General features: G+C 44.0%; 1 long non-coding RNA gene and 1 other non-coding gene across 2 annotated transcripts; both read left to right on the forward strand.

Moving 5' to 3' along the window:
- Window positions 1-1,213: 1,213 nt before the first annotated feature.
- On the forward strand, window positions 1,214-3,987 carry LOC109439626 (uncharacterized). The gene is made up of 3 exons (XR_012497823.1): window positions 1,214-1,354; window positions 2,988-3,175; window positions 3,849-3,987. It is a non-coding gene; the product is annotated as an uncharacterized LOC109439626 (transcript).
- A 10,666-nt stretch (window positions 3,988-14,653) lies between these two features.
- LOC141572474 (uncharacterized) lies at window positions 14,654-16,641 on the forward strand. Its single transcript, XR_012497824.1, has 2 exons — window positions 14,654-14,838; window positions 16,432-16,641. It is a non-coding gene; the product is annotated as an uncharacterized LOC141572474 (long non-coding RNA).
- The last annotated feature ends 4,486 nt before the right edge of the window (window positions 16,642-21,127 follow it).

Here is a 21,127-nt window from a genome sequence, read left to right on the forward strand (position 1 = left end):
CAATCATAATGCTACTTTCATTTTTGAAGGCCCTCCAGACTCTTCCCATGGTGCCTGCACCATTTTATATCCCCAACAAAGACGCACAAGTGTTCTTATCTCTCCACTTACAAACCAACACGTGTAATTTTAATTTTAATTTTTCGATTATGCCATGATACTGAATGTAAAAATCCCATGTGATTTTGACTTCACATCTGAATAACAGCAAGAAAACACCAGGGCAAAACTCTAGGTGTGTCTGACCTCAGCCATCCACTCTGCCTGCATTGCCCACAGATACAAAGGAAACTGCTTGCTGTGGCCCATGCTGTCTCTCCAGGCACAAAGCCCTCCCTCCCCCACCAGGTGTCCTGTACGTTTCAGGGAAACCTGGGACCTGTGTTCCCAACAAGCCACGTGGCTTAAGCTGTCTGGTCCCTCACGCTGTTGCCGTGGATCCCTCCTCCCAACATTTCTTCATGTCAAACTTCTGCCTGTTCTGAGTGGTTGTCAAGCCCGCTGCCCTGTAACAGGCTACTTGCTAATGCCTCTCCTCAGAACTGTCATGGCCCCATCCCCGAATTGTCCATAGAGCACCCGCTTATGGTCGGGGAGGCTGAGACCTGCCCGCTGGGCGCTTCTACTGCTGGGTCCCTGACGACCCGTGTGACCCTCCTATTGGACACGGGAAGTGAACAGGGGCTTCTTTTGATCGGATTAGCACTGACTTGATAGGAAATCTCTCTTGATGTCGTTGGAAACATTCTGTTAGAGAAGGAAGTGCGTTGGCGGAGGTAGTCTCCCTGTTGGCACTGGTTTCTGTTGGGACATGAAACCACTGATTGTTTGTACACTAACCAGATTTAGAGCTTTGTCACTAATATTTATTCATTCATTCCGGGCATATTTGATGATCCTTCACGGTGCCACTCACGATGATAAGTAAACATGAGCTTATCGGACACTCAGCTTCTGTTAAGGAGCTTCATTCCAGGGGGGCTCCCATCAATTCACTGACTATACATTGGTAAAGCTACAACCTCAGCTTTGCTGCAAAGGTGAGGAGCATGGTGCCAGCAACACCCAGCTTTGACCTGTCACCGGGGTTGTGACATGGATGGTGGCATCAGCCCTCAGGGAGGAAGGGAGGGCTGGACGCCAGGCCTTGTGACCTGCCACGTCCTCTGTGGGCAGGACGACTGAGGCTCACTAGGTACTTATAGCCCTGGGCTCCCAGGCTCCTGAGTCCAGCTCCTGTAATTGCCCATCTTTTGCGAAAGCTGAAAACTCAAAGCAAAAGAAACCATGAGGCTGTTCTTCCCTGTCCTGCTGGTCATTCTGGCCTTTTGCATTCTGGCCTCTGGCCACGAGGGTGAGTATCATTGCTAACCAGACTGGCATCTGCCCTGGTAAGTTACCTGCTCTGAACTACATGACTTATTGGGGAAGGGGGTGAACAGATCCCAATTCAAACTTTTTCCACCTCTTGTGACCCAGTCCCCCAAAGCTCAGGGTTCATATACTCAATTCCCAATACTCTGGAACTTTCATTTTAAAAATAGCGTTGCAGGCACATGTGAGAGTTTTCCATCTGAAGCCTCACTCCGTGTCTGTGATCATGTTCTCAGAAGCCACAGGACAGAATTAAATTGGGATGTGAATCACTGTTCTGCCACTTGACAGCGTTGTGACCTTGAACACAATGCTTAGTCTCCAGGTCTCCTCTTACTGGGTTTCACAGCCACCACCAAGACCAGCTACGACAGTGGAGTAATGTTAAGTAGGTCCAGAGACCAGCTCTATGTGTCAGTACCCAGTCGTTATCCAGTAGTCATCAGATGTTCTCCTGCCCGGGGTCTTTTAGGTGCCAGGTCAGCCCACAGCTGGTGACTCATAGCTTCAGACACACAAAATGTTAGAGGTGAAGGGTCTTAGTTCTCAGTTCAAGGAGAGCCAGCATTCTCCGATTCTGAATAATAAATCTCAATGGGCTCTGCCAATGAGCAGCACTCTACCCGCAATCCCTGCTCGTCCTCTGAGAGCACGAGCACAGTGGGAGCAGAACCAGAGCAATCGCTAGGGCTCCATCGCCATCGCTCTGATCTAACTCTAGCCGTCCGTCCAACAACACTTTTGTGTGTCTCCATGCCCTCAATCCTGACCCACGTCTTTTGGAGTCTTTCTCTTTCATCTGACTCTCAGAGCCTCCTCGTCCTCCTTGTGTGTCTGATTACGATCAGATGAGAGCCTGACTGGGTCTTTTGCAGGCTAAGGTGGTTGCAAAGACTGAGGGATGGAGAATCCAGACCAGGAAAACGGGTTACTTCAGGTCTCAGCACAACTCCAGTAGGGTCAATAATAACTATGAGTTCCCACCTCCCAACCTCTCTGAAGAAATCTGTACATCGGTGCAGAATATTAGAGCCAATCATAGTATTGTGTATAAGCTTCAGATGTCTTACACTTACAAACATATTTTTTAGCTTTGTAGTTATGTCTGCATCCAATGACAGAATAATATTGTTTAATTTAGTTTCCAAAGAGCAACATTTTACTAATCTCACTCCAGGTTTATTCCCCCTTCTCTGATCTCTGGTAAGATCTGATTCTCCCATTCACTTGAAAGATTGATTACTAAATCTCTTCTTCCTCAATATCCAAGACAACAGAAGATGTCACTCTATTGATAGGCCAACCGTCATTTTTTAAATCTAGGGTAAGTGAACTTCAGCACAATAGGAGAGTCGTGGAGGGCAGTGTGTGTCCTTTGCAAAGAAGAAAACTGACATAGAAATACGTCAAACTGTTATCGAGGGCTCTCTTGCTCTGAGGCTTGCTCTGTGACCTTGAGGAAGTCAGGACTTCTAGGGATTGCATGGTCATTGGCACAATTGTGTGATGAGCTCATAAAACCCCTGGGGTTCCTGTCCAGTTCCAACATCAGAGAGCTATGGAGAAAAGAGTCTTTGCTTATGTCTATTGTATTTCTTTTTTGTCTGCTCCAGTCAACACAGGAGCCTGTCCGTCCGCTCTTGTGGCAGTGAAAAGCTTCCTAATGGGTTCTATATCAGAGTTGAAGAGCATTCTTGAGAAATATAATCCACCAGAGGAAGCTCTATCGTCCACACTAGAAGCGAAGGAATGCATAGATGAAATCTCCAGTGAGGACAGACACCATATTCTCCATATATTGGTAAATTCCCTCTTCTTTCTGCACAGAGGTATCTGCTCAGTGCACAGCCAGGAGGGAGGTTGGCATCTCCTCCGTGAGGGCACAGGAGGCGGAGGCTCCTGCCTCTCTGCTCACATCTGAGAGGTTGACCGGTGGCCACAGGGTGAATGAGAACATGACACCTGCTGAGCTGTACTTAGGCTGCACACAGCGTCTGGCACAATCTCTCTTCTCAGGTCACCTGCCCTCACGATGAATTTCCACACCTCCAGGCTGGAAATCTGAAAGCGGAACTTCCCAGGCCCCTCTCACCCCTGTCCCGGTCTCTCAACCCCATGTCCACCTCAGAGTGAAAAAGCACAGTCCTGGGACCTGGGACTCAGAGAAAGCAAATCATGGGCTGCTCTTCACCCTGCTCCTCCGTCCATTAGAATCCTGGGTCCTACTCTTGGGTCCCTCGGGGTCCCTTTGCCGGGCTGTGGACATGGCTCTTTCCTGACCCGCATGGTTTGTTGTAAGTGGACCAGGACATCTGAGTTCACCGCTCGCACCGCTGTCCTGCCTGGGGCCCTCCAATGCCTTTGCTGGTTGAAATATTTCTTCCACATCCTGGTTTTGAGCAACAGCCTGTGCAAATGTGTCATGTCCGGGAGCAACATGACTGACCTACCTGTTCTCTCTTCTTCTATTTCAGATTAGAATAGTGTCCAAATGTAAATCCTAGGTTGAAAAAGAATCTTACACACAAGGACCTCTGACGTTCCATATGACCTGATCTTCCCAGAAAATGTAAAGGTTTCAACATCTTGCTTCAATAAATCACTCGCCCTGCACTTCTCTGCGTGTCTGTTTATCATCCAATAGTCTCTGGTCTGGATGGGGTGGGTTCATTATGAAGTGGCCATTGGGTGCTGTCACTAGTACATTTCAGGACCCAGCATCCGGGTTCCCATGGAGGCCTGAGGTGCAGGGACCACAAGAGGCAATATTTCCTCAGGACCATCCTGCATTACTTTACAGATTTCCCAGTCGCAGGGCCATGAGTGAAAAGGACTGTTAGGGGTAGAAAGCAACCACAAGGTTCCTGCTCCTGGGCCTGACCTGAGGGATACCCGCAGCCTCACTGTCTGGCCGGTCACGTGGTTCCCAGTCAGCAGCGTCACTGCTATTCCATCCTCATCATAACCACAAACAACCTGCCTGGTCCTCACCCCTTCACTGTGCTTCAGTCCTAGTATGGTCCCGTGTCACTTGTTTTCTGTCCCTTCTCAGTTTGCAGTGAATTCAGGGTTCAGCCTCCAGCGAGCTCATGTCGCTCTGCACACTCACATTGCTCTTCACGGCCTGCACCGCGCGGCCACTGCTTCACCCCTCAAGTCCCTAAAGATGCACAAACAAGCTTCCAGCTGCCGTCTGGACAACGCCACTCAAGAAATCCACACTTAACTTCAGAGGAAAAATACAAAATACACAGTGTCTGCCCCCCACCATTGCCTCTGCCATGACCCCACCCAGGCTAAAGGAGGTGACTCAGAAAACTTGGATACATCACAGGCCCCCGGACTCGTTTCCAAGGTCGGCTGTAACACAGCACCACTCACAAGGTGGCCTATCACATTTTCTCCAAGTGGGGAGGACAAAAGGCGAAAATCTGTAACCGTCTGCCAAACTCATGGCCACGCTGGCTCTGGAAAGTCAAGATGAAAATCTGTCCATGGCACTTCCAGCTTAGAAGGCTGGCGGCATTCCTTGTCTTGTGCCAACATTACTATAATCAGGGCCCCGTGAGGTGACATTGCATTCCCCTTTCTGGATGTGCAAGTCTCCTGGGCCTCCTTCATGTAGAATCTATGAGATGGCATTTGGAGGACACCAGACATTCAGGATTCTGTCCCTGATTCAAAATCCGTAACTTTATCTCCTCTGCGAAGTCTTTCTTTGCCCTGAAAGATAAATGACAAGTTCCCAGGTTTCAGACTAGGATAACTTTTGGGGGACTATTATGATCCTATTGCAGCTCATCTCTCTCCTGACATCTAAGAGTCATCTAAGTGCTGCCCCGTCCACTTCCAGAGCCCCACTCGGTTCCTGTGCTTTCCCCACACACAGCCATCATCACGGCCCATTCCTAGTCCTGCCTGCCGGGTGCCAAAGTCTCCCAAGGGGTCAACTGGGGTCTTGATACCCTTCCCGCAGCACCCCCTACTCATGGACATCACGGTGACCCTCCTAAAACAAATGTGAGTCCGATCTTACGCCTGTGACCCGGAAATACTAGACGTCATGTGTTTCTGAATGTGTCAAGCAAGAGGACTTATTCTTAGTCCGAAGCCCATTCTCCAATTATAATAGGGATATTTTTTCAAACTGTGATTGAGAGAATAGAAGACAACAGTTATCTACTATTATCGGTTGTCTCCAATTCTTTTACAACAGATGTGTATTCTTAATCACATCAGGAAACATGTGCACTGGAATTGGTCCCTATTTTCTGAAACACATTGCACGTTCAGTTTGCATACTATGCATGGTACACACAAGGAGCTCCTGCAACCCCCTGAGACCCAGACTGGAATCGCTGGGAGGACCAGGCCCACCATTGGTGTCGCACACAAGGCCTGGCACGACCCGTCCCTGGCATCCCTCCGACCTCTTCTCCCTGCTCACCAGGATTCTGTGCTCAGCCATAGTTGTCTGTGTGCCACTCACTCACTTGTTATGTGGGTCACACCAGTGCACCAGGATGTGTGGTGCTCCCTTTGCCTCTGTAACCTTCCCTGCACAGGACAGTGACAACCTCATCTGTGAGGTCCCTTTCACGTCTCGTCCCCTATGAAGCCGTCCCTGACTCTCATACCATAAAATAAACCTTTATACACAGACGTATGTTACACCCAATGGCAAACACAACGATACACACTTTTACCCACACAGACACACCCAGAAACATGCACAGATTTACGAGACACACACATAATCACATAGATAGGCAGTCATCCCTCTGTTATCACTTTAACTTTCTGGGATATACCACTCATATCACAGAGTTGTTTTGAGAATATATTAAATACATTACTAACGAAGAACAAATTTTATCAATTATTGTTATGATTTCTGAAACACTTAAGGATTTACACGTGTTGAGCACACCTATGGGTGGACATTACTGGAACATTTACAGGTTTTCTTTCCCTTGTTTCCCTTTCTCCTTGCTAGTCCCCGGAAGGTGAAAGACTGTTCCCACCATTGCATGTGGGGATGAAGAAAGTCCCACCCACTGCTCCTCAACCCTGGCTCTGTGTCACAATCAACTGGGAAGATTTCAAAGGAAGTGTTTCCCAAGCCTCACTCCAGGACAAATACACGGGTATCTCTGTGTGTGGAACCCATGCAGTCCCCATTTCCTCACCTCTGCCTCCTAAGGGTGCAGACACCCAGTGACTGTGGAGGCCACCACTGAAGTGGAGGCAGGAACAAGACTGTTCACGACGGTCGGACAACTGCCAGCATCACCAAGGTGGTCACCTGGAGACCTTTCCCTGGCTACTTCTATAGCCCTTCAAGCCTGGCAATTGAAGGTCATTCATTCGTTTCACTGTTATAAAACTAGTAAACTTAGGATCTCATACAGGACATTTTCCTATATGAGATGTTCACAGAGTGGGAGGAGAGATATTCAAGACTCCAAAGACTGGCGCTGGAAGAGAGGTTAAAGGGCTACGGTTTAATGGGTAGAGTCTCAGCTTGGGATGGTTTCTGGAAATGGGTAGTAGTAAAACATTGTGAATGTACTCAATGTAAGTAATTGTACACTTAAATACGAATGAAATAGTAAAAATCATATTGTATATATTTTATCAAACACACACTAAAAGACTCCACAGTCTGTAGCTCTCTCAGAGGTGGCAGAAAGTTGGCTGTAAGTGGCAGGAGGGCTTCAGTCCCCGTTGGACATGCTCTCCCAGAGTTGTTGACATCTCAAACTCAAATTATATGTGGAGAAAGCTCTCTGTTTGATATGCCTCCTGGGTTTTGCTTCGTTGAAGATACCAGTAATTTTTTTAGAAACTCTGGATCAGACTCACAAACTGAGTTAACCAAGTACAAAGGATTGATTTCTGCAGGGTCTCTTGACGTTACCTTTGAGACTTCTAATGCCTTCCCTGGACAGACATAACTGCTGTCTCTGCAGGCTCTCCTCCTCAGATGTCGTCCTCTTGCATCCATCTTACTCTGGATGACAATATTCTTTTGGGTGGAGCATATCCTCTGCCACCTTCTGAGAAAAAGCTCACTGGAGATGAAAGTTTTAAAGATTTGCACGTTTGAAATATCTTTATTTATCCCCGTGCTTCATTGATAGCTGACTGCACATAGAATTGTATTCATATACAGTGATGTGATTCAAAGCTCGCATTTGTCATAAGCTTACTTAAAGCCAACTTTCAATGGCTCTCCATTCCTATGGTATGAAGTTCAATGTCTCCCTTTAGAAAGTAGTATATCCTGGCCTGGATACGAATCAAAACTTCACATTGGGTCACTATTAAGTCTTCTCCTTCCCCTCTCTCCTTACTTCCCTGTCTCTCCTCCCTGCTAAACATAGTTTCTGAGAGATTAGGGGTTAAAAATGGGAAGATAAGAGGAGTCAAGAAAGTTCTAAATTGACTCAAACTCTCTTGGGGCCTGTCTAAGTTCTCTGGGCCAGTCTCTTTCTCTCGTGGGACACCTTCAGGGTCTTCAGAAGCTCACATTACTAAGACCTGTTATTCTCTTCATGGTTAATAAACCTTCAAGTACAAGCACCTATGGAAAATTCAAATATATAACAGCTGGAAAAGATAATAAGGGAGTTTGAAAACAAATAATATGTGTAACAAGAGTGATTTATGCGCAGTGGAAAGGATGAAGGACACAAATAAGAAAGAAAAGAAAAGTACGCTAAAGCATCCATCTAGGATGTCCAACTAATAGGATTCTAGAATGAGAGACACTGTGGTGGGAAGAAAGTCACCAAAAAATAAAATCTAGAAAATTTCCCCGAAGTGAAGAATAGAAAATTGAACAGCCCACTCATTCCCTACATCCAAACTCATTTTTGTGACTTTTTGGTCATCAGCCTAAAAAATAGTTTCCTTTCGGAAAGAACCTGCAGGAAGGAGCTGCATATGAGAATCATGGTTCTAGCAGTGAAATCATTAATATCAGTTTCCCCATATTGTCACTGTAAGGGTCCTAGTGGCCAAACGTTCACATACTGAAGGCAAATGTTAGCTAGAAAATGTGGGCAGGAAGTGGAGGGGAACTTAGCAACTGAGTAGATACCGACCTCATAAACCATGGGAACTGTCACTTGTGTATGAAGATCAAATGTTTAAGCGCACACTTTGTGAAAATGTAAGACGTGTAAAGTTACTTGACCTCTCTTGTCCCATTGCCTGCAGTTGGGGAGAAATGAGATGCCCACCTAATGGGGGGTGTGACCACACATCTCAGTTTGCTCAGGAGAAACCTGGTTCATGCTGCTGTCCTGGCATTCCGTCCATGTAGTGACCTCTTTCACCTTCCAAAGTGCCCTGTTTGGTGAATAAATGTCATCATCACCTTGCTCATTGGGTTCCTGTGAAGATTAAAAGAGGCGATTACCATTTTCTTTCATCGCAGAAGTGCTCTACCACTGTTTCCCACTCATGTTTTACTCAATGTGGAAAACAAATACACATGTTGGAGGTGGGTATTGGGAAGATTAATAGGCCAACAGTATAGAGACTATTTCGAGAGAGAAGTTATATGTAATTATCTCAATAAGACTCTTTCAGGGAGGGATCAGAAAAAGAATCCAGGAAGCATGGATCAAAAAAGTACTTTGTTTCCTACTTTAGCCCTTCTGCTTCACGTCTGAACATGGTATCTCCAGGCCTTTTAGAGAATGTGAAGTAGAAGCAGAGTTTTCAGTGGTCTATATGGTCCCAGAAGTCCTTCAAGGTTTATCAGAACACCTTTCTCAGGTTATAAATGACTGGCTGGAGCTGACATGTTCGGAGCACCTACTCTGTGCCCAGCCCTGTTCTGAGGATTCCTCACTGTAACTCATTCAGGCCTCACGACATCCATAGGACGATTGCCATTGTGCATGGGACACAGCAGTGAAATCTCCACACCAGTGTGGCCCCAGGCATGGGAGACGCCTGTGCTTGGAATGGCCTGGATACCGTGAACGATGGACATCAAGATGTCCCCAAGACCTCGGCCTTTCCTGAAGTCTCTGGCCGGGGAAAGCACCTCCCTGCCCAATTTGTGGGCTTTGGCCTGATCTTAAGGAAGAAGAGGTTCACGTCCAAAGCACATGCATGAGGTTAATGTGCCAACACCCAGGAGCACAGGGCAGAACCAGTTTTACAGAATGAGTGAAAAGGAAGAAATGTACAGTATCTTGTCCCCAAATACTGTGGGACTGTTGTATACAACTAAAACTCAATTAATGAAAACTCAAGGATCGTACGTTCAGAATTTTATAGGTTTTGTGCCAATGCAGGAATCACTGAGAAAAAATGACTCTCATTGATCGTTACCCCTTGTATTAAGGGTGGCAAGGCCTCAAACAAGTGAAATATCAGTGTGAGTTTATCTCAGGTCTTGCTTGAACCAGAGGACAGACCAAAAGTAATTCTCTCCTACCTCACATTTATCTCTACCCGAGACAAGGGTGTTCACGGTAAAATCTGTGAAGAATTCACCTCCTCGTCCAAATCTATTTTATCTGGTTTGTCACAGAGGGTGATCAAGAAATGTCACACACACTGACACCAAAGGCTACTTCACTGCTCTGGTTTCTGAACTGAATTTGGGGACCTGAGTCAAAGTGCCTTCTGGGAGAAGGAAGAAATCAGCCCAGCAATACAGGCATTCTCACCTTTTGGTTTCTTCCATTTGCTTTTGTAAACGATGCTTTTACATGAGCCTTTGTGAGCAGAGTTATTGTATCAGATTCGTCTGAGAATGGTCCTCATGTGCTTTGCAGAAAACATGGAGGTAAAGAGACACACACATAACTGTGGGCTCATGGACATGAGGTGGGTTTTTGTTTCCCGAAAAAGAGGCTGTGAATGGCCCAATGTGTCAGCAGGAGCCAGGGCTGGTCCATAATGACTGAGGCACCAGGTAGAGTCCTCATGAAATCCCATTCAAAGTGACAGTCGTCTGTTTCAATACTAAGGTCCTTCACTTGCCTTTGGAACGAAGATGGCTATCAACGATCACCTGGTGATGGGACACACATAAGAACATAACCTTCTCTATTTCTAGCTTCTTCCTAAATCAGTATTGTCCTTGGCAACTTAAGCTCCAGCTGAATGACGGAAAGAAGTGAGTCCCAAATAATCCAGATGGAGAATACTGTGTTCACTGGGAATTAAGTACTGAGATGGTGCGTCCTGCACGACAAGAGCTGTGGGAAGCGAGAAGGGCAGCGCAGGGTTAAGAAAGACAGTAACCAAGAATGGAGTGCAAGCGGGGACAAGGGACTCAAGCCTCAAGGACTTCATGTCTCGACATGATATCTCCAGGCCTTTTAGAGACTGTGAAGTAGAAGCAGAGTTTTCAGTGGTCTATAATGGTCCCAGAAGGCCTTAAGGTTTATCAGAACACCTTTCTCAGGTTATAAATGACTGGCTGGAGCTGACATGTTCAGAGCACCTACTCTGTGCCCAGCCCTGTTCTGAGACCTTCTTCACTGTAACTCATTCAGGCCTCACGACATCCACAGGATGATTTCCATTGTGCAAAGGGACATAGCAGTGAAATCTCCACACCAGTGTGGCCCCAGGCATGGGAGACGCCTGTGCTTGGAATGGCCTGGAAACCGTGAACGACGGACATCAAGATGTCCCCAAGACCTCGGCTTTTCCTGAAGTCTCTGGCCAGGGAAAGCACCTCCCCACCCAATTTGTGGGCTTTGGCCTGATCTTAAGGAAGAAGAGGTTCAGGTCCAAACCACATGCATGAGGTTAATGTGCCAACAGCCCAGGAGCGCAGGGCAGAACCAGGTTTACAGAATGAGTGAAACAGAAGAAATGTAGGGTATCTTGTCCCCAAATAACGTGGGGCTGATGTATACGACTCACTATTAATGGAAACTCAAGGATCATTTCATTTGCACAACTCTTTTATATGCTTTTTGTCAATGCATGAATCACTGAGAAAAAATGGGTCTCACTGAGCGTTACCACTTTTATTAAGGGTGGCAAGGCCTCAGATGAGCAAAATATTAGTGAGAATTCACCTCAGGTCTTCTACAAGCCTGACAACAGGCCAAATGTAATTCTCTCCTAGCTGACATTTATCTCTACCCAAGACAAGAGTATTCACGGTAAAATCTGTGAAGAATTCACCTCCACCTACAAGTCTATTTTGTCTGGTTTGTCACAGAGGGTGAGCACTAAATGACACACACACTGACACTGAAGGCTACTTTACTGCTCAAGTTTGTGAACTGAATTTGGGGGCCTGAGTCAAAGTGCCTTCTGGGAGGAGGAAAAAATCAGCCCAGCAATACAGGCATTCTCACCTTTTGGTTTCTTCCATTTGCTCTTGCAAATGATGCTTTTACAGGAGTTTTGTGAGCAGAGTTATTTTATATGATTCACCTGAGAATGGTCCTCATGTGCTTTGCAGAAAACATGGAGGTAAAGAGACACACACTTTACTGTGCGCTCATGGACATCAGGTGGGATTTTCTTTCCTGAATAAGAGGCTGTGAAGGGCCCAGTGTGCCAGGGCCCGTCCGTAACAACTGAGGCACCAGGCAGAGTTCTCATGAAATCCCGTTCATGTCTCTTTCATTACTAAAGTCCTTCACATGCCTTGGAATGAAGTGCCCAGCAATGGTCAGCTGGGTGAGGGGACACCCATAAGAACATGACCTTCTTCTCTATTTCTCGCTTCTTCGTAAATCAGTATTGGCCTTGGCAACTTAAGCTCCAGCTGAATGATGTCAAGAAGTGAATCCCAAAATATCCAGATGGAGAATAATGCGTTCGCAGGGAATTAATCATTGACTCTTTTCTCAGACTCTCTTGTGACGGGCCAGCCGTCACGAGTCGGTGGGTTCCCGAATGGGGGAGTGGGAATGAATAAAAGACACTCTCACATATGATGGCGATCGCGGACTTCAGTGATCCTGAAGACACTAAGTTTATTTTACTGCTCCCATATAAGCAGTTTGAGCACGTGCAAGTATGTATTAACATAACAAATGTAAACTCTTTAGCTTTCACATAGAGGATACAAAATTCACCGAAACTCACAAGTAATTATCTTATCAATTGCCCTGATAGGCATCAGCCTTCTGTGTCTGGGAATGGGCCGCTCCCACCAAATTCCTCAGCAGCTTACAAGCTCAAGCTCCCCTCAGGTGCAGGCAGAGACAATTGCCTCAGGGGGAGGAAACAGGTAGCATAAACCGAGCCATTCTGCAAAGCTCAGAGTTTCCTGTAACCATGGCTCCCCACATCTCCCCCTTTTTTATTTTATATGAACAAAATCCATCCAGTCAGGATGGCGAGGTGACGGCGCCTGTCTTAGGCATCTCAGGACGCCTGCCTCAACTTACCCGTCATTGGTACTCATATTTTATCATACAAGCCCTGTCTTAGGTGTTGAAGCGGCTCCCAAGTATTTACCCGTCATTGACTAATCCGTCCCTCATAAATGCACAGGGGTGAGAGTCTTAAGACTTGTCTTAAGCTCAAGCTGATGGATGTCAGCTCGTAAGTCTAACATCCTGCTGATGAAACATCTAATGAGGATGGGGAGTAGGCACAGAACCAAACAGACACAGAAGCCCAATAAACCTACTCAAAGCATACTCTATTTCTTTAAAAACCTGCAAACTTCTTTCAGCATACCAAGGTCCAGAAATATTAACAGGAAGCATAACAAAAGATGGCTGTTTAAGTATCATAACATGAGTTCCTGATGGTACCCAAGAAATACAATTTGCTAAAGAACAATTACTACAGGATACACTAAATTGGTTTCCTATAAAGTGTACATTAACATTTCCAATCAACAGCGCATAAGAAGAAGGAACACAAGCAGATAGATTAACAGTCTTAGCAACAGTAGTCCAATCTCTAGTCCCATCTTTCAAGACACTCACATGACTGCAGGGAGTGCCTGATTTACAGAACTCAACTATTTGAACAACTTCACCTATTACTCCCATAAGTCTCCATAATGAATTTTGCTGATACTGTGTATCAGAATTCCAAAGTCCAGAAGTCAGTTCTCGGGCCCATCCTGACTGGTTACTTCTTGACCAGTTAATGATGTATCTGCCTGTTCCAGGAATGTCATAACGAACAGGATCATTGCCAGGATAGTCTCTCCATGGGACAGTCTCAATATTTAATTTCAATCTTTTATTGTAAGATGGATGTGATGGAGGGATGGGCAGATTCATTCTGCGTCCTCCTGACCAATCACCTAGCATGTTAAGACGAACAGTCCTTCCAACTAAAGAGTCATTAATGTGCATAGTGACAGGAGAACTACGCAAGCACCAAGATGTTGACCTATTATTTGCAATACAAATAGGCAAACTTGTTCCTGTACCATTATAAGTAAAATTCTTTTCTAGTTGTTGTTTTATGTGTCCATCAGAGGGCAATTCTAAAGCCTGAGTATCATTAACATAAACTGGAATCTCAGGACCGTCCCACACAGCGAGGTGGAGGATTGGTGGATCAGGTACATAGGCCCAATACGTCTGGTCAGATTCCGCTTGGCAAAGCATCAGTAGCATCATCAATGGGCTGAGGGTCCACATGTCGCACCAATCTTTCTGGCAGCCACCGAGGGCCTTCTGCATCCTGTGGAAAAACACATACATGTCCTCGTCCCCATATGAGGACTGGATCTGGGCCTTGCCAAGAGCCCGTAAGTGGATCTTTCCATTTGACCAAAGCCTGAGGGACAGTAGAAGGATGCCAAAAGCGCTCTGCAGCACTCTTGACATGGGCATCCAAGGTCAAAAAATTTTGAATAAAGAGAGAATGAGACAAATAATTATGAGGCGTCAGGGGATATAACTCCCCCTTTTTTATTTTTTGCAAATTAACTTTTAATGTACCATGAGTACGCTCAACAATCCCTTGTCCTTGGGGATTGTAAGGAATGCCAGTAACATGATTGATCGAAAATTGCTGGCAAAATAGAGCAAATTTTTTGCTGGTATAACCTGAGCCATTATCTGTTTTAAGTTTTTTAGGAGTTCCAATCATGGCAAATGCAACAGGAAAACTGTTAGTAAACTGCATCAGGCCTTGAATCTGTGTTTTTGTAAAAGGAATAACAATAGAATCTGGCTCCTTTCCATAATATTTTCGAGCTTCCAAGCGGCTCTCCTGGGATGTAAGATGACAAACACCCTAGCTGTGCCCATAAAGGAATTCATACCTCTGTAAGTGAGCCGACTTTTGCATGCTTTCATCCCAGGTTCTGGCTGCAAGCTCCTTGAGGAAGTGCTAAATGACACTCTTTCCAGTGACGTGAGCACTGAACGCTACATCAGGGATTATGCAGAGTTCATACATGGTGCAGAAGAGGAACATGCCGCCACCCAACTGAAGCAATGTTTGCTCGAGCAGGACAGCGAAAATGTGAACAACATTTATGTGATGCTGGTAATTTCGATTTCTTCTTTAAGTGTTTTGAATCCACTGGACAGGGACAAGCAGCCTCTACATTTGTCACTAATTATGCCAGAGCAAGGGTTAACTATGTTTTATTTCCCCGACTTTCATTGTTGGTGAGTGTGAATGACACTGTGACACCAAGAAAGCCGTCCAAGTTCAGTGCTGCTCTGTCTGTTCACTTTGTGGAATCCTTAGTGAGTGATAAATGAAAAGGACAAAGAAGGGGGGAAACGCTTGGGCAAAGGTTCCCCGAACCCTCAGCTCAGATAATATCTGATTATTAAGAAGACCTTCCATCACTTGTAAGAGTGTTCAGAAAAATTAATTCCTCTTGTTCATAGATCAAATAGTCAAACTTTTTAAAGACTTTTCGATTGATTCCAGAAAACTCATTTTAAGGATTATTCCACACATCTTTCCAACACATTCAAAAGTGCACTTTCAAGCAATGAGAGTGTGTTAGTGTAAAAACTTCACTTTCTGACCAATAATTAAAGAGTCGTGCAGATCGTGGGTATGAACTCACCACGGTGAGGGAATTGTTAAAAACAAAATCAGTAGTTTAACAACGAGATAATCTGTCTAATAATAAACGATTTATTTAGTATTTACCTTGCATGTATTCCATATCCTAATTTAACATTTAACACACCCCAGGGCAGACAATTTAAAAGCATTGCCATATCACAAACATATAAGTGTACGTCACTAAAAAGATTCGGAACCGGGTGCAACATGGAAGAACATTGAAAACAGTATAAAAAAACAAGCCAGTTACAAAATGACAAATATAGCATGAATCCACTTCCATCAGTTTTCTAGAGTAGCCAATGTCTTAGAAACAGAAGGCAGAGTAATGGATTCCAGGGGCTGGGTGGTGAGGAAATTGGGAGTGTTTAACGGGTATGGACTTGCACTTTAGCAAGATGCAAATGCCCTGGGTCTGGTTGAACTGTGAAGGGGATATTCTTAACACTACTGTCTATATATGGAAAGTGGTGAAAATGGTAATATTTGTGTTACGTGTATTTACCATAATTACATTTTTTAAAAACTGAACAACCCCTGCGATTAAAGATGGTAGGAATATTTTCTTTAAAACCCTAGATTAGACAAATCAGCCAGTGTACACATCTCTGACATTTTGTGTCCCACAAAGGACATGGTGGAGGCACCAGACTGTTTTCTGTATTTCTAACATGTACGATCATGAAAGAACTCAAAAATGTCACACGTCCTTGTATTTGAGCTGAGATACTGAAAATGGTTCACACGGCATAATTTTGTTAGATGTGTTATTTCAAAGAACAGAAAACATGCAGATAGAATTATTACAGGGACCCCTGAGGATGGGGGTGGGGGAGACCAGGAAATACAAGCACCTCTTAGGCATCGATTAATGTCTCTTGAAAATAGAATAAATGAGGAGACAATTCTGATTTTATTTCCAGCACTATCTTTCTTGAATGTCAGATGTGTTTAGACAAATCCAGGAAAACAATGAGAAGAAATGTTTGCTTTTCCATATTTTCCTCTCATGAGGAATTGGAATGTAGGTGACGTCTCTGTTTTGTTTTCCAGCAAGCAGTATTTCGCAGTATCTGGTGTGCTGACTATTAAATTTCCACAAACCTTCGGCTCAGACGACTACAGAGAATGATCAGAACGGAGTGTCTATCGTTAGAAACCACGACTTATATTTCTTTTTTTGTCTTTTGATCTGCAAACTGCAAGACAATTGTTGAAACCTCAAATACATTTTCATTTCAATAAAGTATCTGCAAACCTAAAGTTCTTTTCTTGTGATCTGATGAAAATGGAGGCTTTAGAGAGACTCACACCACACACGCGTGTGCTCGCACACACGCACACACACTCACACCCATTATTCATGAAGAGCTCACGGTGCAGGACTGCAGACTCTGAGCAGCACGCTGCTCCTCACCACCTGTAGCCCAACATCGACCCTTCTCTGGAAAGTGATTTTTCTCCCCTCTCACCCCATCTTCCGGGACGATCTCTGCCTTGCTCAGGCCCAAGGTCCTGGTGGCTGCGACAATCTCAAGTTCCCACATGTCCTTCAGTCCTTGTGTCCATGCTGAGCTCTGCTCACCATGGCCGGGCTGTCTGTGTCCCTGGCCCGAGTGTGCAGGGAGGGGAACAGCCAGCGAGAAAGGGGGCTCAGGCAGGGCAGGGATGAATCTTGTCTGCATCCTAAGATTGGATCTATATCCTCAACTGGATTGCTAAAATCTTTCATTACAAAGTTACTTACTATACCCCTCTGTGCCCATAACCCCAAACCTCAGGAAAAACACTTGTTTGTCTGTGTTCCCATGAGTGTGGTCATTTTGTGCTAATCAATGAACAGGACCCATACACACCTGCTTCATCCCTTTCACACCCTCAGATCTACCACTTCTCTATCCCTCGTGCGCTGTTAGGTAAGATTCCATGATTATGGTTTCCTTCCTTTATCATAAGCCTCATACAATCTTGACCCTTAGCGGCACACAAGTCCTTCTGGGAGCCCTATTGCGTTGAGCTCAGGGTCACTGGGATTGTTGGGTCCCCTATAGACAAGGCTTTGCTCCCCAATGGAAGGGAATCACTCACATGCTTCCCGCACGCAGAGCTTCGGGTCCATCTGCCTCCCTCACATTCCACAGTCATCTCTGTACCCAGAGCATAAATATATGACACAATATAAGTCAGGTCATGCTGGAGCTTCCATTTCATGGCTGATGGTTCTTTTCCAGAATCTGGACTCTGGAATCCATCTTCTCTTCAATTCCATTGCTGCTTCCTCACCATCTCTGACCCCGACTTCCCAGGAAGCCGTTTCTCTCATTGACCATCCTTTGAGTGTGTCCTCCCGTGACCAGTTCTTACAATCGCAGTCATTCCCTCATAAACTTCCTGTTTGACATGCGTTTGTGTCAAGCACTGCTTTTGGCATTGGGATACATCAAAGAGGAAAACAGACAAAAATTCCTACCCTTGGGATGCTTATATTTGATCACAGGCAGAGAAATTATGAACCAAAAAAAGAGGTAAATTAAAAAGTACTTTAGGAGGTGATAAAGACCACAGAGAAAAATAAGGAGAGGAAAAAGGGTGGGAGTGTGGTTTTAATTAGGATGGACAGGAAATGGCTCACTGAAGATGTAACGTTTCAGCCCAGATGTGAAGGAGGTGAGTGAGAGAGTGTGAGGTGTTGGGTGATGAGTATTCCAGGGGGAAGGACACTCTAGCGTCTGGTCCTAGAGCTCTCTTTAGTTTTATGTTTTGTTTTATTTTATTAAATTTATTGGGGTGACAATTGTTAGTAAAATTACATAGATTTCAGGTGTACAATTCTGTATTACATCATCTATAAATCCCATTGTGTGTTCATCACCCAGAGTCAGTTCTCCTTCCATCACCATATATTTGATCCCCCTTACCCTCATCTCTCAACCCCCACCCCCCTTACCCTCTGGCAACCACTAAACTATTGTCTGTGTCTGTGAGTTTCTGTTTCTCATTTGTTTGTCTTGTTCTTTTGTTGTTTTTGGTTTATATACCACATATCAGTGAAATCACATGGTTCCCTGCTTTTTCTGTCTGACTTATTTCGCTCAGCATTACACTCTCCAGATCTATCCATGTTGTCACAAATGTTCCTATATCATCTTTTCTTACCGCCAAATAGTATTCCATTGTGTATATATACCACAACTTCTTTATCCATTCATCTATCGAAGGACATTTTGGTTGTTTCCATGTCTTGGCCACCGTAAACAAAGCTGCAATGAATATTGGCGCACACGTGTCTTTATGTATAAATGTTTTCAGATTCTTTGGGTAGATCCCCAGGAGAGGGATTGCTGGGTCATATGGCAATTCTATTCGTAATTTTTTGAGGAACCTCCACACTGCCTTCCATAACGGCTGCACCAGTCTGCATTCCCACCAACAGTGTATGAGGGTTCCTTTTTCTCCACAGCCTCTCCAACGCTTGTTACTATTTGTCTTGTTGATGATAGCCATTCTGACTGGGGTGAGGTGATATCTCATTGTGGTTTTGATTTGCATTTCTCTTATGATTAGTGATGTTGAGCATTTTTTCATATGTCTATTTGCCATTTGTATGTCCTCTTTGGAGAAATATCTCTTCAAGTCCTCTGCCCATTTTTCAATTGGGTTGTTTGTTTTTTTGTTGTTGAGTTGCATGAGTTCCTTGTATATTCTGGATATTAGCCCCTTATCGGAGGCACTGTTTGCAAAAATCTTCTCCCATTCAGTTGGTGGCCTCTTTATTTTGTCGATGGTTTCTTTTGCTGTGCAGAAGCTTTTAAGTTTCATATAGTCCCATTCGTTTATTTTAGCTTTTACTTCCCTTGCCTTTGGAGTCAAATTCAGAAAATTCTCTTTGAACCCAAGGTCCATAAATTTAGTACCTATGTTTTCTTCTATGCAGTTTATTTTGTCAGGTCTTATGCTTAAGTCTTTGATCCATTTTGAATTAATTTTGGTACATGGTGACAGATAGCAGTCCAGTTTCTTTCTTTTGCATGTGGCTTTCCAATTCTGCCAGCACCATTTCTTGTATTTTCTCCATTGTATGTTTTCTGCTTCTTTGTCAAAAATTATCTATCCATGTTTATGTGGTTTTATTTCTGTGTTCTCAATTCTATTCTATTGGTCTATATGTCTGTTTTTCTGCCAAAACCATGCTGTTTTGATAATTGTAGCCCTGTAGTACAAGCTAAAGTCAGAGAGTGAGATACCTCCAGCATTGTTCTTTTTTCTTAAGATTGCTTTGGCTATTCAGGGTCCTTTGTGGTTCCAAACAAATCTGGTGATTTTTTGTTCTATTTCTCTAAAAAATGCCATTGAGATTTTGATGGGGATTGCATTAAATCTGTATATTGCTTTGGGTAATATGGTCATTTCAACTATGTTGATTCTTCCGATCCACGAACACGGAATGTCTTTCCATTTCTTTGTGTCTTCTTCAATTTCTTTTAAAAAGTCTTGTAGTTTTCAGCATATAGGTCTTTCACATCCTTGGTTAAGTTTATTCCTAGGTATTGTATTCTTTTTGCTGCAAGTGCAAAACGAATTGTGTTTTTTTTATTATTATTATTTCTTTTTCTGAGATTGCATTGTTAGTATATGGGAATGCAATGGGTTTTTGTACGTTGATATTGTAGCCAGCAACTTGACTGTATTCGTTGATTGTTTCTAATAGCTTTTTGGTGGAGTCTTTAGGGTTTTCTCTATATAGCATCATGTCATCTGCAAAGATGAAAATTTAACTCTTTCATTCCCAATTTGGATGCCTTTTTTTTCTTTCTCTTGCCTGATGGCTCTGGCGAGGACTTCCAACACTATGTTGAAAAGCAGAGGTGATAGGGGACAGGCCTGTCGTGTTCCTGAATGTGGAGCAAAGGGCTTCAGTTTTTCACCGTTAATTATGAGATTACCTGAGGGTTTGTCATATATGGCCTTTATTATGTTAAGGTATTTTCCTTCTATACCTATTTTATTAAGTGTTTTAATCATAAATGGATGTTGTATTTTGTTAAATGGTTTTTCTGCATCAATTGATATAATCATATGATTTTTGTCCTTTATTTTGTTTATGTGATTTATCACATTGATGGATTTGCGGATGTTGAACCATTCTTGTGCCCCGGGGATGAACCCCACCTGGTCGTGATGAATAATCTTTTTAATGCATTGTTGCATTCGATTTGCTAGAATTTTGTTTAGGATTTTTGCATCTGTATTCATCAGAGACATTGGTCTGTAGTTTCCCTTTTTTGTGTTGTCCTTACCAGGTTTTGGTATCAGGGTAATGTTGGCCTCATGAAATGAGTTAGGGAGTACTGTCTCTTCTTCAAGTTTTTGGAAGAGTTTGAGCAGGATTGGTATTAGATCCTCTTTGAAGGTTTGGTAGAATTCACTAGTGAAGCCATCTGGTCCCGGACTTTTGCTTTTCGGAAGGTTTTGGATGACTGATTCAATTTTGTTACCGGTGATCGGTCTGTTTAGATTTTCCAGTTCTTCATGGTTCAGCCTTGTAAGGCTATATGTTTTTAAGAACTTGTCCATTTCTTCTAGGTTATTGAATTTTATGGCATATAGTCCTTCATAGTATTCTTGGATGATGCTTTGTATTTCTGTGGCATCCGTGGTGAGTTCCCCTCTTTTGTTTCTGATTTTGTTTATTAGTGTCTTCCTTCTTTTTATCTTAGTGAGTCTAGCCAAGGGTTTGTCAATTTTGTTA

Source organism: Rhinolophus sinicus, linkage group LG06 (assembly GCF_036562045.2).
Source record: "Rhinolophus sinicus isolate RSC01 linkage group LG06, ASM3656204v1, whole genome shotgun sequence".
NCBI classification, from domain to species: Eukaryota; Metazoa; Chordata; class Mammalia; order Chiroptera; family Rhinolophidae; genus Rhinolophus; species Rhinolophus sinicus.